This window comes from Canis lupus, chromosome 38, assembly GCF_003254725.2.
Source record: "Canis lupus dingo isolate Sandy chromosome 38, ASM325472v2, whole genome shotgun sequence".
NCBI classification, from domain to species: Eukaryota; Metazoa; Chordata; class Mammalia; order Carnivora; family Canidae; genus Canis; species Canis lupus.
Window position 1 is genome coordinate 7,179,065 of NC_064280.1, and position 17,757 is coordinate 7,196,821.

Below are 17,757 nucleotides of genomic sequence, written 5' to 3' on the forward strand. Positions count from 1 at the left end.
TTTTCTGTACAATAGTAATTCTGGCCTTTTTAGGGTTCCTAGAACAGGCCACTTATATTAATATTTTTTGGTGTTTCAACTTTTTGGAGTATACTGCTCTTCAGATTGCCATATGAAGATTTATTCTTTTCTGTCTAGTCTCATCTCAAATGTCACTTCATAGAGGCCTTTCTGGACACCACAAACTAAAGACACATTCAACATCTAGTCATTGGTGATGATATCCCTGTTTTTATTTTCTTCCTAAAGTGATCACAATCTGAGTTTAATTTCTATTTGTTTGTTTCTTTATGACCATTCTCCTCTTTCCAGACTACAAGTTTCACAAAGGAGAGAAGCTTTCCTGACTTGTCCATAACAGTATCTATGAGGCCAAGAAAATGTCCTGCTACTTAGTAGATGTGCATTTGACTTTTGTTAAAGTACCAAAACTGTAATAACCTAAGCTGAAAATATTTTTTCTCTCCCCAGTTATTTTTGCCTGACATAGAAATGAAAGAAAGAAAAAAAAAGTGAATTATAAATAATAGTGTGGAATAGGAAAATCACATGAATAAATTAGCTATCCCCATAACTAGTTAAAGATATGAAGATGATTATGTTTTGACAAATAATCCAGGAATGGAACTGAAGTTGCCTATTAGTATGTGTTTTGGTTAATAACTAGAAGCTGATAGGGTCATTTTCCTCTGGCAGCTTAGAAGAGTGTTGTACAGATGGAGGTAATAAATCATTATAGTGATGGAAAGAGGCAGAACAGAATGGCCCTTTGAGCTAGTTTCTTCTGATGGCTTTGTTTTTGAGCAGTGGCTTGCATTACTTGGTTAGCAGCTTTCCAGGTCATTTCTCCTCAAAGTTTGTGGCAGTGGCATACTAACACAATGTCTTCAACACCCAAGCCATTTGATCAAGGCATCCTATGTGCATTTAGGAAAGGAATAGAGGCATTAAGATGGTAAGCTACTGTAAGGATTTTATTTATTTGTTTGTTTGTTTGTTTATTTAATTATTTCATTGTGATCGGGTCTATTTCTTAATTTGAGAGTTTTCTCCCTATTGATAAGACCGAATTATAGAAATCATGATTTTGCACAATGACTTTATGTTCTTGGATACATTTAATGTTTTCAGATATACAGGAGACTTAAGAAAAACCAAGGAGAAATCTATTCCTTCTGTTCCTGTATTTTGAAGCTGGGGTTCTTCAATTCTACTCAGCATGGATTGATTATTTGACTTTCATTAATATCACCTTGGAAGTTGAGGTTGTCAACTTTGGGAAGGGATTTTTTTGTAAGAAAATATATATAGTGAAGACAAAATAAGGTTTGCAGAAGGAAAGCAAAATAAATTAAAATGAAGTATATTTGCAGAGAGATAGAGATGGAGAATGAATATGAGAATAAGAGAGAAAGACAAATGAGATTTCTAATGATTTTGAGTTCTAGTCCTTTGGGAAGTATAGTTGCTCCTGGTTACCATGAAATAATCAGGTATGTTATTTAGAAAATCAAATGACTCTTTTTTTTCCTTTGGCTTCAAAAAGTATAATTATATGATTAGTGCAATGGAGATAATACTGTGCATGTATTATATTATGTTCTTCATAGACATGTTCACAAATAAACAGGTTTTTTTTTTTTGTTTTTTTTTGTTTTTTTTTTTTTACCAATTCAGCCCTAGAGAAGGGAAAGAATGCAATTGACTAATGGCATCAGATGAGAAGCAGATGTGGAATGACCACTCCTCCCAGACCTAGCTAACTATGGGAGAAAGAGCCTGGAAGTGGGGAAAACATCATGGTCTCTCAACTCAAGTCCCAGAAGTAGGTTGTATGTTACATTATGTTTGTTGAAATAGAAGACAAAACCAAGGAGCCTTTTGTCCCATTCACATTGAGGTCTCTGGGAGGAAAATCTCTTGCAGAATAACCCTACTGTACCATCGGTGGCCACATCAAGAAACAAAACAAAACAAAACAAAAAACAGTAGTGTGAAGCGCTTACATGAAAGGATTGCCCAGAGTCTCTTATCTATCTCAAACAATATGAAATGTATCAAAGTCAATGAAGCTAGCCATCAAGTTTGGGAGAAGAGTGAGGTTGTTCTTATTGAGGCCAGCTGATCCTTAAATTAGGGGTTGGAGAGAGACTCCTTTGGCAAAGATTAAATCAAAATCATACCCAGACCTTAGGAAAATATATAGAGAAGACCTGAGGAGGAAGAGTTCAACTCTTCAACTTTGTTGTACCCAAGAGCTTGCTCATCATGGGGTTCTCTGCTCACACTGAACAGGTCAACATGAAATATCATCCTTGTAGGGCCCAGCAAGGACTAGAGAGTAGCACTAGCTAATGAGTGTAGATTTGGAACCAACAACCTCTCATCACCATGTGCTGGAGAAAATTCCCCAGTCCGTGAATCTAACTGAGATAAATATTTATTTATTTATTTATTTTTGAGATAAACTATTTAAACAGAGGGGAAAAATGTTTATTTATTCATTTTTTAAAAGATTTTATTTATTTACTCATGAGAGAGAGAAAGAGAGAGAGAGAGGCAGAGACACAGGCAGAGGGAGAAGCAGGCTCCATGCAGGGAGCCCGATGTGGGACTTGATCCTGGGATTCCAGGATCACACTCTGGGCTGAAGGCAGGCACTAAACTGCTGAGCCACCTGGGTTGCCCAGAAAAAATGTTTAAATTTGAAGGTACTAGATATCACTAGTCATCGGGTTTATTTATTTATTTTCTCCTTTGGCTCCCCATCCTGTGGGGGCTTTGAGGAAGGTCAGCTCTGTTCCAGACACCAAGAAAACTACATTTTCTTTGTACATGTGCATAGTAGTAGTGAGTAAAGTCAGAATAGATTCTTTTTGCTATAATAACAGTACAGACAAAATGGTTTATTTCTTATATATTCAGCATGTCTACCACGGGTCATCAGAGGTTTTTCCTCCTCCTAGTCACTCAGGTACACTGAGGCAGCCAATACCACAAGCATTGTTGGGAGCCAACCTGAGGGAAGAGAGAGGGTTTCACACGCTGGCATTTAAATGGTCCTGCTCAGAAGTCCTGCTCACCACTCACTGTTTATTGATCAGAACCAGTCACATTGCTTCATCTAATCACAGAGGAACCAGGAAATACAACCCTACCAGGTGCCTGGAAGGGAGAAGAATCAGAAATGTTTCAAAGACAGCACTAATGGCTATAATGAGTAACCCTGATATCAAAGAAAAAAAAATCAATTATCACATTGCTCTTTTCCATTTAAGAAACTGAGGGGGAAGAAAATTATAGATGGATGTGCTTTATCCGGGTGCATTTATACAAAGGTAAGCTCTAGAGCTGAGTGGAAAAAACTGAGCTCAATTATTCTGCTTAATGAAGTAAGGGAAATACAAAGGTGAGAAAGTCTTGAGGGAGAGACTCTGAGTTTCATGCCTGTGCGACTAAATGGCTTCTATGAAGAGAGGCATCTAATATTTATAACCATTCGTGCTACTGTGTGCTTATCCCCAATGTAACCCAGAACTCTGTCAAATCTGTGACACCGTAAAATGCCTTTTATGGAGGCTTGTTATTATTTGTTTGTTTTGAGAAGATTAAAGAATTGGGCTAAACATCTGTGTAGGCATGGGGTGGGGGGATGTGGAGAGAAGACGGAGGGAAATGGAGAATTAAATAGATACAAGGACATGAAGCCAGTGTAAATCCTGCAAATGTTCCCATATGGGTAAGGGTGTTGAATTGCCTACAGAATATGGGATAGAGCACTCAGAACAAGTTTGCTTAAGATTCAAAGCAAGGATCTGAATAACATTCCAATATTTTTTCTTTGCTTGTGTGAGCCCAAAGTGCATGCCTGTTACCTGAAACCAAAGTAAATGTGAATAAAACACTTTATAGAATACTTGGTAACCAAGAGAAACTGCATAGATTTCCTATGTCCATAACAAAAGAAGCATAACAATTATATGACAGAAAAATTTTAAAGTGTATTTTACACACTTATGCTTCTCCAGATTAATTTTGCTCCAAGACCAAAGGTAATGATATTTGTTATTTATGGTCTACCTGTACTTTGGATGAGAGGAAACTGAATTATTTTAGTTCCAATAACCCTTTGATTTTGGACAGAAGCCTTCAAATTCACAATACTATGAATTGTCAAGAAAAAGCTACTATCAGCCTAGAAAATTATGCTCTGTTAAGAAGAGAATGATATTCTTTAGCTAAATTCGATCACACATGGAGAATTTTAATCCTTCTATTTCTGAAAAATATTACATGGGGGTTGAAGGAGGTATTTTTAAGAACATCAAGATATAGTATTTAATTTTCCAGATAACTCACATAGCCAAAAAACCTAAAATATATTATTTTTTTTTCTAAAAATTTATTTTTAAGAAGATGTTTGTAAGAAGAAATAAATGTGGCTACTTTGAAAACGTTCAATGAGGAACATAATTCCTTTAGCCGGGCTTCTGACATGTGGAAGGGCCAGATGCTCACGCAAATTAAACAGTCAGACAGTCTGCTTTTAACTTGCTCCCTTGGCCAACATCTCTTCCTCAGTCCTCATGATAAAGGTACAAATGTACCTGCGGCCGCTGTGTATCACAGGCACCTGCCTCCATGTGGTTTGTCTATTTACTCAGTGTACATCGTCTCCTTTTTTTTCTGCAAATGCAGCGTGGAGGGAGATAGCCTCTACACCTCACATCAGCTCGGTGCACTCAGGCTTCACACTTGAGAAAGTGAAGCTTGTAATGTCTAAATAAGTATTCTAAGTGGGCAATTTCAGTAAATTGAATGGTAGTCAATGGACCTTTCTACTACTCCCTTCCCTTCATCTATTACCATTACTTCTATGTGGGAGGTTTTGGCTCAGGGCAGATGTTACTGAAGAGCTCATGAATGACAGAAATTTTGAACTATCTTCCTCCTACAGCTCCAAATGATTTCAGGGACCATACTCTCTATAAGAATTTAACAGGGAAACAATGTTTTACTAGTGCAACTTTTGTAAAGAGATTTAAACTTTTAAAACATTTCAAAAGTAGCAGGCAGATGTTGCTTTATAAAAAGTGATCAAGTATTAGATCAGACATTACACTCAATTTTTTTTTTTTTTTACTTGAAGGAGTGTTTCTTTTTTAAAAGTTTTTATTCAAATTCCAGTCAGCTAACCTACAGTGTAGTATTAGTTTCAAGTATACAATATAGTGATTCAACACTTCCATACAACACCTGGTGCTGATCAGGATAGGTCCACTTTTCCATCCTTGTCACCTATTTAACCCATCTCCACACCCACCTACAATAAATCTTTAATAGCAAAGATATTTAAGTTCTATGATGCTTTTGTATAGATGTGTAGGCCTCATAATCATGCTAAAATTTGTAGATATGAATGAAAAATACATTGACTTGGAAGCATTGCAAAGCTAATTACTGGATTGTATTCCTAGCTCAGTATTCCTTAACTATATATTTAATTAAAGCCATGATTATTCTTAATTTTTCTAATTGTTTATCAAAGACTTCACATCACCAAGTTATTTCACTGTGACAATTTGATACAGTGTGCATTGCAGTTTTGAGATTTAGAGGAAACAACACAAATTTCTGAAAATGAAGAGGCAACAATTATTTGATAATCGTTAAAACTTTTTTCTTCTTAAATGGGTCATAGGCAAATTTAATAAGGCTCTACGAAAGATCATCTTACATCTTTCATTGCAGTTGGATTACGTATTTATTTTTTAATTTGCCTTGGAAAGCCTAAGACCACTGCTGTAGCTTTGCGCCTTCAACTCTAAATTGACACTGAAATCAGAACTATCAATGTTACCTTAGCATTTTATATGCTTCCATGTTTGCCTCAGAACAGTTTGAAAATTTTATTTTTATTTCATGTGTAAATATAATTGGATTAAATCCAACCTAATTTGGCTTTGGTTACAATAGTGATACAGGGAACATGTTATTATGTTTCTATTTCTAAAGTTTCTTCCCACTTAAATATTATATGCTTACATGCTTACACATGTATACAAATATACACGTACACAGGCATGCATACAGCCACTTTTTAAATTCATTGTTCCTTATTGTTCAATGGTCCCTTGGTTCTACTCTGTCACCTGCTGTGTCCTTTTTTTCTGAGGATATAAAAAAGAAAATAGGAGTAATGCCTTTTCTAATTTGATTTTGGTTGTGGTTTTTAAAAAACAAACAGTTTTTCTTTCACTTGCTAGGAGGTTCTTTTCAATTTTTGCTTCCCTACTATTTCCAGTTAAGAAGACATCCAAATTGTTAGGAGAGTAGGGTGTGGGAGTTATTGTCTCCATCAGCTGCACTAGAAACAGTTTGAAGAAAGCCCTGTTGGGCGGGTTTTGAAGGAAGAGCTTGCAAATGAAGTAGAGAAGCTTTATGTCTGCCCAAGGAAAGGAGGCTGTTTAAACAACCCTCACTGCGGAGCAATCTTTATTGGAACCAAGAGAAAAGATAGATGGGAATTTTCTAAACCGATTTGTCCCTAAAAAAATTACCTAAGTTTAGGTTCAGAATGAGACTCTTAAAGAAAATTGCCTTTATTCCTTTGAGAAACTTAGGGTTTGCGGATTAGAGCAGTTTTTGTGTCATCCATGACATCATCTGCCCTACTTTTACTAGGTCCAATTATAGAAAAGACCAGGTTATGTTTCTCAATTAGTGTCACCTTTTTTGAGAACCAAATAATGGAACAAGTTAAGATAAAGTGTTGGAAGTTTGAAGCCAAAAAGAATCATATCAGTATGGATGATTAAAAAGAATCATATCAGTATGGATGATTAACAATATTTAATGTAGATAGGGCTTTTTTCTTTCATACCTATTGATTCACACTTTTAGATTTCTACATTCTTATGTAAAATCGGTAATGTTGCTTCATATCTTCATGATTCATTTTCAACATTTAATTTTTGTCACAGATTATTTTAATTTTTTAAAAAAATTATTTTAGAGAGTGAGCAAGCAAGGAGGAGCTGGCAGTGGTGGGGCGGGGGGTGGGGTGCGGAGGGCGGACAGGCGCAGGGCAGGAAAGGGAGAAGGAGAAAGAATCTGAAGGAGGAGACTCCGCACTGAGCACAGAGCCTGAGGCCAGGCTCTATCCCAGGACCATGGGATCATGGCCTGAGGGAAACCAAGAGTGGGATGTTTAACTGGCTGAGCCACAAGATGCCCCTCACAGATTGCTTTTAAGATCACTTAAAAATCATGTTCAGGAAAACTAAATAATACTTTATGATAGTTTTTCAAATTTGAAGGAGTCTAGAGTTTTGGAGCACTTTTTCAGAAATAGGAGGATATCTCCTATACCTTAAGAAGGATAGTTTCTTTCCCATCAGGTTTCTCCCTATCTGTTTGGAATCAGAAATAGTTACTGCCTGGGGGCATCTGGGTGGCTCAGTGGCTGAGCATCTGCTTTTGGCTTGGATTGTGATGCCAGAGTCCTCAGATCGAGTCCCACAGCCTCCCTCACCTGTGTCTCTGCCTCTCTCTCTCTGTATCTCATAAATAAATAAATATAATCTTTAAAAAAAGATATGATTACCATCTAATCCAAAACCATGGTCATTCCTTACATTTAAGATAGTATGGCAGAAAGAATTCAGAAGATATTTTGTTTACTATTCAGTGTCTGTCACTTAGTTAGGATTAAATGATTAGTGTCATTAAATGTCCCCAAGCACAGATTTTTTTTTTTTCATTTGCAAAACAAGGATTGGTCTAGACCATCTCTTGTTTATTCTATTTATGACATCATGATTATGAGTAAAAATTGTTTAATTTATAGACACTTTGCTTTTAATAGTAAAAAGTTTCAAGTTTTTATAAAACTTAATATTTAGCAATAATTCTTTTTTTTAAAAGATTTATTTCTTTATTTATGATAGACAGAGAGAGATAGAGAGAGAGAGAGGCAGAGACACAGGAGGAGGGAGAAGCAGGCTCCATGCAGGGAGCCCGACGTGGGACTCGATCCAGGGACTCCAGGATTGCGCCCTGGGCCAAAGGCAGGCGCCAAACCGCTGAGCCACCCAGGGATACCCAATATTCAGCAATAATTCTATACTTCTCTTCTGAGATTATCTAACCCCTCCCGATATGAAAGACGAAATAATTTTATGAATTATATGATACATTTATGGAAATGGATATTAACTCAAAATTCAAGTCCGTACAATGCTTAAAATGATATCTAGATTATTAATGAAAAATTTTTATTCTACAAAAGTTGAATAAAAAACACAATGGTAACTTTTCCCCAGAAAACCTATTTACTTAGTGCAGACTACTAAGTTTTAATAAAAATATTCATTGCACTTTAATTTATTGGGAGATTACAGTGCAATGATATTTTGAAAGTTTATATTTTTCCAATGAATGATTTTGTCTGATTTTCTAAATTCTCATAAGATATAAATTAAACCAAAAAGCAGGTCAGAAAAGGTACAGTTTTCAGTACTTCTTTCATTTTCCTCCCTTTGTCGTTTTACTATAGTGTTTGTACCAAAATAAAGTTACTCATCTAAATCTCTTTCCACTCCCACCTTCAGGCACTCAATACCTGCCACCAAATGAAAGTACTAAGGGCCAAATAACAACAACAAAAAATTTACATAAGCTTAAGTTAATAAAAATATGTAACAGAACAGATCATTTATTAAACATGGTGGCGATAGCAAAGGAATTGAAAGAAAAAAGAAACAACTCTGGATTGAGCAAAGTAAAGCAAAGTGAAGTAAATCAAAACAGTTAATTCCACATTAAACTGGGTTAAAATGACTTGAAAATATTACATATTTAAATTATTTTGCTTGACTTTTCTGAACTATTTCTATCAGCATTTATTTTATCTCTATCTTAAGAATGTATTTTCAACATTTGACTTATTAAGAAGTATTTGTAATTAATTTTAACTGTTGAGAATTTGATAACTGAAGTTTCAGGTTTTAGCTCTGACCCTTGACATCCATATGAATAGAAGAAGAAAATTTAAAGTGATGGTGTCTTGTGTTTCACACATTATTTCAGGCATCTAGATTATTCCTGGTGCCTAATAAGCCTTCTCTATACATTTCTAAACTTATAAACCAATGATTTTCTTGCTGCAGCAAAAGGAACCATTTTTCCACTGTTTAATTCTGTAGGTTTAATTCTTCTCTTACAAGCTTTTCCAAGAACATGTTGGGGAATGTGCTATTGGTCAGACTGTGCAGGCTATTTGCCCTTTTATCTCATAACAATTCTTGCAATGCATGTGCTGTCCAAGATCAGTTTCTCAGCGTGAATAATGAGGACCATTTTAATTGTCTTCCATTTAGACCTTGAATTCTCTGCTTGATTTGCTGATCTAATTATATTGTGTCTATATTCATTATGAGTTAGAATGGTTTTAGTATGTTTCCTATTGCTAGGATCAGAGATGACTCACATATTCTCTTAGCCTACAAGACTGCTGGGCAAGATCTGTCTGTGAGGAGAAACAATATACTCAGTATCCATATAAAGTCATATAACTGGTTTTGTGTTATGTGTATTTAATATATACATATTCATATTACTATATGTATTCATATATACCATATATATTACATATGTATATATATACATGAACATATATTCATATTATTACATATATTTAACTTATACATTACATATTTTGAGATATATAACTTATGTTGGGTTTTCCCCAAAGGATACCTTAGGCCTTATGCCTATACTTTCATCTTCAGCAGAAAATTGTTCTTGAAACATCTCTATCCCTGATGCATTCTTGTCAGAAACTACAATTTTAGGTGAACTCAGGTATATCAAGGCGACATGAGATAAAATATAAGCAGTACTGCCGCTGTTAATCCCTAGCATTTCCTAAATACTTTATGAAAATACTTAATTACTGGTATTCAAGGATGATGGCAGCTACAATCTCTTAAAAATCTTAAACTAAACATTAGTGAAGCAAACTACAGTCCCATTGATGAAACCAATCCAGACAATTTTAGAGACTAAAATTCCATGGAGAGTAAATAAAAATTCTCCAAAGAGATCACTGAGAATGGCAATAAGAGCCAATCCTACTCTGTCCCAAGGTTCTTGGTTGTATGTGTTCTAGCTCCTGGACACACAATGCCATCTATTTGCCACTGACTCAATATTTATACCACATTCTCTAAGAGATTGCTCCAACCCAGCAGAATATCTCCTCCTAGCTGTTATCTTAAACTTTTGAGTGTTCATTCTAAAATTCAGGATGTGAAATTATGGGTCATGTGCTATATGGTAAGACTGGTGAATCTTATGGGCACATATTTATTGTTACATCTCTATTGCTATAAAATGACTTCCTTGGGTCTAAGTCTATATATATATCATAATAGTGAATCTGTCAAAGACTTGGATAGTAGTATCTGTGCAAGGAAGAAAAATATTGTTCCAAAGTAAGTTTCAATTGCATTGAAGGGAAACATTGTTCCCTTCATGATATAAGAGGTTTGGTGTGTACAACATGCTAGCCAGTGGTTCTGTGCTGTTGAAAGTTCAGATGTTCAGCAATGTCTATGACTTGTATAGCCTTGGCAAAAGCGTGTCCCTACCTTTATGCTCATTCATAGCCTTTGTCTTTGCCATCATAGCTGTCCTGCTCATTGGCTAATCATGCAAGCAAGGGGCTAGCAAAGGATAGAGGCTGACTGACATCTACTGGACAAATCATCTTATTTCTCGTGTTCTTCAGTATCTCCTCTGCAGTGCATGTTCTCTTGTGGACATTGACATGAAACATAAAAATCTTCACATTTAAGGTCCATTCACATAGTCCCATCCACATTTCTCTTTATTACAACTTTTTTATTAAATCTTTCAATCTTGTTCCTTCTAGTCCCCTAACCAACTAACCAAATCATTTGCCACTGCTGAACAACCCATATATGTCTTTATCTCAACCACTTCTTCCCTAAAAGGATATGATCAAGTGTGTTGCTCAAAGTTCTTATCGCTGGGAAGATTTGTCCTCATTATGTCCTTTGAATCTTTGAATGGAGCTATGTGTGAGAATGCTCATTTCTGGCTTTCCCTCAGATATCAAGGTAACCCATCTGTAAACTAGATTTAGGATTTTTTTTTCTTTTCTTTCAATTGAATAGGGAACATCAACAAGACCATCAGGGTGTATGACTTGAGAGAGAGCCAATTGTGTAACAGGAATAGGCGAGAGGTTTATGTAGTCACCTATTCAGGTAATATATGTGTGTCTTTTGGATCAAATTAGGTTTGATTACAGATATCCCATTCCCATCATACAGAGGAATTCTATTATGTACACTCAAATTATGTCTTAGTGGATGTGATAGTATCTAGATTATACTGACAACTCTAGTTTTGTTACAACTTGGCATTCCATAGTCAGACACATAGTCCTTACTAAAAAGTAGCATAACAGAAGCTCCTTTTTTTTTTTTAAAGATTTTATTTATTCATGAGAGACACAGAGAGAGAGAGAGAGAGACATAGACAGAGGGAGAAGGGGCTTCCATGCAGGGAGCTCAATGCGCGACTTGATCCTAGGACTCCAAGATCATACCCTGAGCCAAAGGCAGACATGCAACCACTGAGCCACCAAGGCGTCCCCAGAAGCTCCTTTTAATATGATGAGTAGTTTTCTCCTTGAGATCTGCACTTCAACTTCATTTGAGACATACACGAAATTCCACATAGCATGCATTTCTAATATGGGTTAGTTCTGGGTTTCTGAATCATATGGTCCCAGAATCTGAGTGCTTGTACTTCATCCTAAATCTGATGAAGAACCTTCTCCACCTATGAAGTCACCTGATACATGACTTGAAGAAGTATTACAGAGAATGTTATATGCTATGTCCAAACCTAAAAAACAGCATCATGCATCTTTTTCATTGTGATAAGAATCTAGTAACTTGTCTTTTAGCATACAGTGAATGTCCCCTCATTCCAAGATCATTGGACCTCCAAAAATTTCATTGATGGGGGAGAGTTCTGTTTACTGTAGGGTTTCTCACCCACCTTCTGGTACCTGTGTGTCACTAGGGGATCCATTCTGTTCTTGATAATTCCTACTCACCAGGTCAATTAGTATAAAGTCATCAATATAATGGACCAGTGGAACGTACCCAAAGAGTCAAGATAGTTATTTTTTTAAATAGAGAATAGGGGAGTTAAAATAGCCCTAAAAAAGATAGTGAATATGGTTTGATTTCTTGCTCAAGTAAAGATGAACATCCTTCCTGATAGAAAAATAATATTCTCTGGATCAACATTTGGCAAACTATGGCCCATGGGCCAAATCTGAACCCAAATCTATTTTTATAAGTGATGTTTTATTGGAACATAGTCACATCCATTTATTTATATATTGTGCAAGGATCATTTTGTGCTGTAATGACAGAGTTGAGTAATTGTGACATAGAACATATGGCCTGTAAGTCTAAAATTTTTACTGAGTTGCCCTTTATGAAGAAATATTGCCGATTCCAGTTCTAGATCAAGAGTTGCATAACAAGTGCCAGAAGCAATGTTGACCTCTGGCAGAAGCTACCACCATATATAGAGCACAGCAGCTGCAACTTATCTATTGTTTGCTTTAATTAGTGATAATTTATTATCAGCCCCATGATCCATTCATTTTTTTAAAAAAAGCCATCTTGGTGTGATGAATGGGGATAGAGTGGAAACTGTCATTTTACTACTTTGAACCAATATTTATAATTTCACCCAAAGTGTGTTATTATTTTTTAAAGATTTATTTATTTATTTATTTATTTATTTATTTATTTATTTATTCATGATGGACACAGAAAGAGAGAGAGAGAAAGAGAGAGAGAGAGAGAGGCAGAGATACAGGCAGAGGGAGAAGCAGGCTCCATGCTGGGAGCCCAATAAGGGACTCGATCCCAGGACCCCAGGGTCACACCCTGGGCCAAAGGCAGGCGCTAAACCACTGAGCCACCCAGGGATTCCCCCAAAGTGTATTATTGTTTCTGATTCACTATTATGGCTAATGGGGATAGTTTTAGGGATATTGACTAGACTTTTTGTACCATAATGATTCCTTTTCCACTGGCCAGGAGGTTTTGCTAAGCATATCCATCTCAATTATGTGCAATGAGACAGGGAAGCAGATATAGAATGGGTCCACAAACTCATGGGACCATTTGTCAGATGGAAAGAAACTAGGACCTCACTTTTCACTGTCATCCCTAAGTTCCCACAATAATAGGAGAACCTATTAGTCAGTTGGAATGAGTTCTTGAAAACTAGTAGGCTGCTTGTGTTTTTCTGTTGTGGGGTCTGACTTCAAATGTCTCTGCTCACCCATTTTTGATTTATTTTTGTTGTTGTTAAAAGCCAAACAGTATCCTTATCGAATAGCTCCTCAACTAGGTTGCATTCAAGAGCTTCATAAACCATTGCTATAGATCGTTCAGGGTTAGGATTCTAATTACCACCTAGAAACTGTCGCTTATATAAAATAAAGCCCACTTTACCTCAGACATCTCCTGGTCTCTGCTATTCTAGAATACTATAATTCACACAATGGTTGGACCCATCCTATAAAGCCTAATTCCATAACAACATCTTATAACATTAAGCTTTCCTGCAGAGAACAGCCACCATTTGGTCAATCATGTCACTGTCTACCTCTTTAATATATTCTCTGATTTTAAATTTTTTTAAAAAAATTTTTATAACAAAAATTCAGTTTATTCATCTGTTTATGACACAGTACACAAGAGACAAAGTGTTTCACATCATAGATTTCACTTCCAACTCCTTGGAATGTTCATTTCTTTGGCTAAAAGGAGAGATTAGACATGAAAGGCAGCCAATGCTTAGGCAACTGAAATAAGGATGGGGAGGGAGCTATGCTAACATCCATCACCCTTGTGGCGGTGGGTAAAAGAGGACTGTTAGTCACAGGCTATTTTCTAGAACTGTTAACTGGAAACAAAGAAGCACAACTCCTAGATGCTCATTCCATGGTGGGCTTCAGTCATCCTCACCACACAGGTACAGCAGCACTTTCTGGTAGTTGCCCTTGGTGTCTTGCTGGATGTAGTAGTGCAGGAATTTGCTATACTTTCTCTTGAATTCAGAACTAATTTTCAACATGTCCACTTCACTGAAAAAGACCATGCTTCTAATCAAAACTTTATCATGAGTCCCCTTGCTCTTCATGGAGTTGTATGGTTGGTTGGCAAAATACAGGGCATTGTTCTGAATGTCCTGGACCAGGTTCAGGAAAGAACATTCCAGGTCTCCTTTGACCTCCTTCTTGATGCTCTCCAGCATGTCATAAGGGCTATAGCTCTTGTACCTTTCATATAATTTATGGAGGTGACACACACTCCTCTTGGTCATGATGCTGATCCGCTTGGGAACATCAGTTCCTTTCCTCTTCACTCCAGCATCATAGAGATCCCAAGCATCTTGGTCAATCAGTTCATAATCAATGACAGAGCCATCTTCTGCTCTTCTACACTTTGCAAGGGTAATAATCAGTTTGACGAAGTCACCAGATGTGTCAGAAATTATGTCCTTCTCCAGATCAGTCTTGTACATTTCCTTGTAGACTCTGTTAGTTTCCTGAAGTTCTTGGTTGGTCCTTGAACAGATGATCTCAATGATGGAGTCCTCACCAGTCCTCAGTCTCTTCACGGAGGCTTTCAGTTCAGAAGTGTTATACTGAGCAGGTGTTTTCAATAGGCCCCAAATCATGGTCACCAGGTGGCTGGACAAGGCTAACTTCAATGCTGATGCAAGTTCCTTTTTGGTCCTTCTCTGGTAGAAGAAGGCAATATTCTGTCTCTGTTCATTGCTGTGGTTGATCAAAATGTTGATAATAGTGACTTAATCCACACTTTTGGTCTTGATGGCCATTTCAATGTTCAGAGCATCATGCTCAGCATCAAAATTGGAGTATGCTTTAACTGACCCATATGCACTTCAGGGTGTGGAGTGATCACCCTCCAAGCTGAGCTTGCAGAGAATTTAATGAACAGTAGACATTTTTTAAAAGATTTTTTATTTATTCATTCATGAGAGACACACAGAGAGAGAGACAGACAGAGAGGCAGAGACACAGGCAGAGGGAGAAGCAGGCTCCATGCAGGGAGCCCGATGTGAGACTCAATCCCGGGTCCCAGGATCATGCCTTCATGCTGAAGGCAGCACTAAACTGCTGAGCCATCTGGGCTGCCCCAGAACAGTAGACATTTTGAAGGAAGCTGGGCTGGGTGCTGAGAGCTATGAGCATCCCCAGTTGTAGAGCCTCTCTGCTGTTTAGTGAAGGGAGTGTCCTCTGGGTCTTCCCAGGGAATATAGCCAGCTAATGGGATATCTTATATCAGGTAATAAATCCATTAAAACTTGCTTACCTCCCTGAGCCACTGGATCTTTATCTCAGTAACCTCTCAAAGCTGTTCCAGCATCTCCAACTAATTTACCACCACCATCATGTTCGAGATTCTGAGACCCATCTCAGCAAACCGACAAAGCTGGCTTAGATTGAATACTGAGTCATTGGAGGATGACTATATCAATAATTCTTCCTGTAACCAGTCTTATAGTCCACCACCCTGCTGGTCATAAGACTTTCAAGATTCTCCTGTATAGAGACTCTCCTTATTCCTGTTAACACATATTTACCAGGTCTTGCAGCTCCCTTGGTAAATAAGCTGCTTCCTCCAATAGATGGGAGACAATGCAGGGAGGAAGGAACAAAAACTTATGAGGACAAACACTGTTGCGAAGGCATGTGCCTCAGGTGAAGCCTTTGCTTAATCTCTATCCAGTGACAAAATGTCAGGCTTCTATACAGCAAGATTGGGGAATGGGGACACTTGGGCAGCCTAGAGAGCTGAGAATAACAGGATTCATGCCTCTCAAGAATTCAACTAAATACTCCTATACCAGTCTCAATGTCTCACTCCTTCTCTGTCAGGGACCTGAGTTTAGCATAGGTGACCTGCTGTGGATGTATATTCAGTCTTCTTTGTATCTTCAAGATGTTTATGATCAAATTCTAGACAAAAATACTCAGTTCAATGTATATTTAGCTACTTAAGAGAAAAGTCTCTTCAAATGATGCTAGTTGATAATTGGCTGCCCCAAGCTTATCATTGTTCTATATAAAGGCTTCTTGGGCAACTCCATGCTCCTTCTAGTTACCTTTGCCTCCACATCAAGTGCTACAGCTCTTGTGTAAACTAGTACTTCTTCTTCCACCTCTATTTCAGTCCAACCCAGGAGAAATGAGAGTTTTAATAATTATGATTCTACAGTATTGCTAGGTAGCTCCCAGGAATGTGATCCCTATTGTCCTCTGACTAGAAAATGGACTGATTCCTGAATCTTATCTTCAGGAACTACTTTTGGCACCAACTCTCAATTTTGTTCCTTCAAAAACAGACCTAAGATAAAAAGACTTGATTTTAAGTATTTTGTATGGGAGATGTTTTCAGAAAGCACAAATGGAGAAGTGTGGACTGTAGGTTAAGGGGAAGATGAAAAGGAAATATTAGAATGTTTTATTAAATGGGTTACCATTGTGGGAAGTTGGGGTTCAATATTGCAGAAAACATCTTGAGAAGCAAATATCACACTTGTTCTACCAGATGGTGGGGAGACTGGAACATTTATCCATTGTCCCCTTCTACCATTGTTTGAAGAGCTCTCCCAGGAGATGAATTCTTGGACTAAGTGGAACAATCTTTTGGGGTGTCAAAGAAAACCTAAGGCAGAGAAGGGGTGGGGCGAGGCATGTAAGGTGAGAAGCTGTTGCTGTGCTGGGAGTTGCAGCAGCAGATAAACATGAAGGACTGTTGTAATATGCGGTGAGGCATCAACAATGTCTGCTCTATATACGTATTGAAACGATGGTACCACTGCTCAAAGCTTTTTGCAAATCTTCATTTGCAGTTGCCTTTAGTGTGTTCAGTCTTTGGAACGGCTGTGCTCAAAGGACCAGAAAATGACCCACACCAGACTCGGAGGAATGAATCTCACTCTACCAGAGTTAAGAACTGACAATGGTAATTGATAAGACCCTTTTAGTTGTGTGCAGGTTTTCTCCCAATGGCTCTTCTTAAGGCCATTTGTTTAAAGTTGACCAAGTGACCAATATTGCCATTTTTTGGTGTCAGGAATAGTTAACTCACTTTTTACTCTGGTGTGCAATTGTGTTCTTTATTGTGGAAACTTTGAAGTTGAAAGTTTGCAAGTGAAGGAATTTATCTACCTATCTTTTTAGCATGCTTTTCACATGTGAAGTGGGCCCATGGGATTCATTGTGAAAAAAAAAAAAAAAAAAAAAAGCGGGAGACCTAAAATCTCTGAAGTGTTTCTTACTTTATAAAGAAGGACTGACTGAGAAAATACAAACCACAGATGTTGATAAATATTCTGTGCAAATGGTAAAATAGATAATAAGCCAATTAAAATAAATATAAAGCTTACCCATTTTCTGATTCTATTTTTTCATACCATTTTGTATGAAAATGAAATTTTGTTTACCTTATTTTAAGCTCACACCATTGCAATTATCATTGAAATGTTCACTACAGGTGTAGAAGACTACACATTTGAAAACTTTATCCTGTCTTTTAAATGTCACTTCCTAGAAATGCAGCTTCCACAGTTGCTTTGAATAGGGAATAATGTGCAGGA

The 17,757-nt window shown here is 37.1% G+C and overlaps 1 pseudogene; it reads right to left on the bottom strand.

Moving 5' to 3' along the window:
* Positions 1 to 14,079: 14,079 nt before the first annotated feature.
* Positions 14,080 to 15,102, bottom strand: LOC112642906 (annexin A2-like; annotated as a pseudogene).
* Positions 15,103 to 17,757: the final 2,655 nt, after the last annotated feature.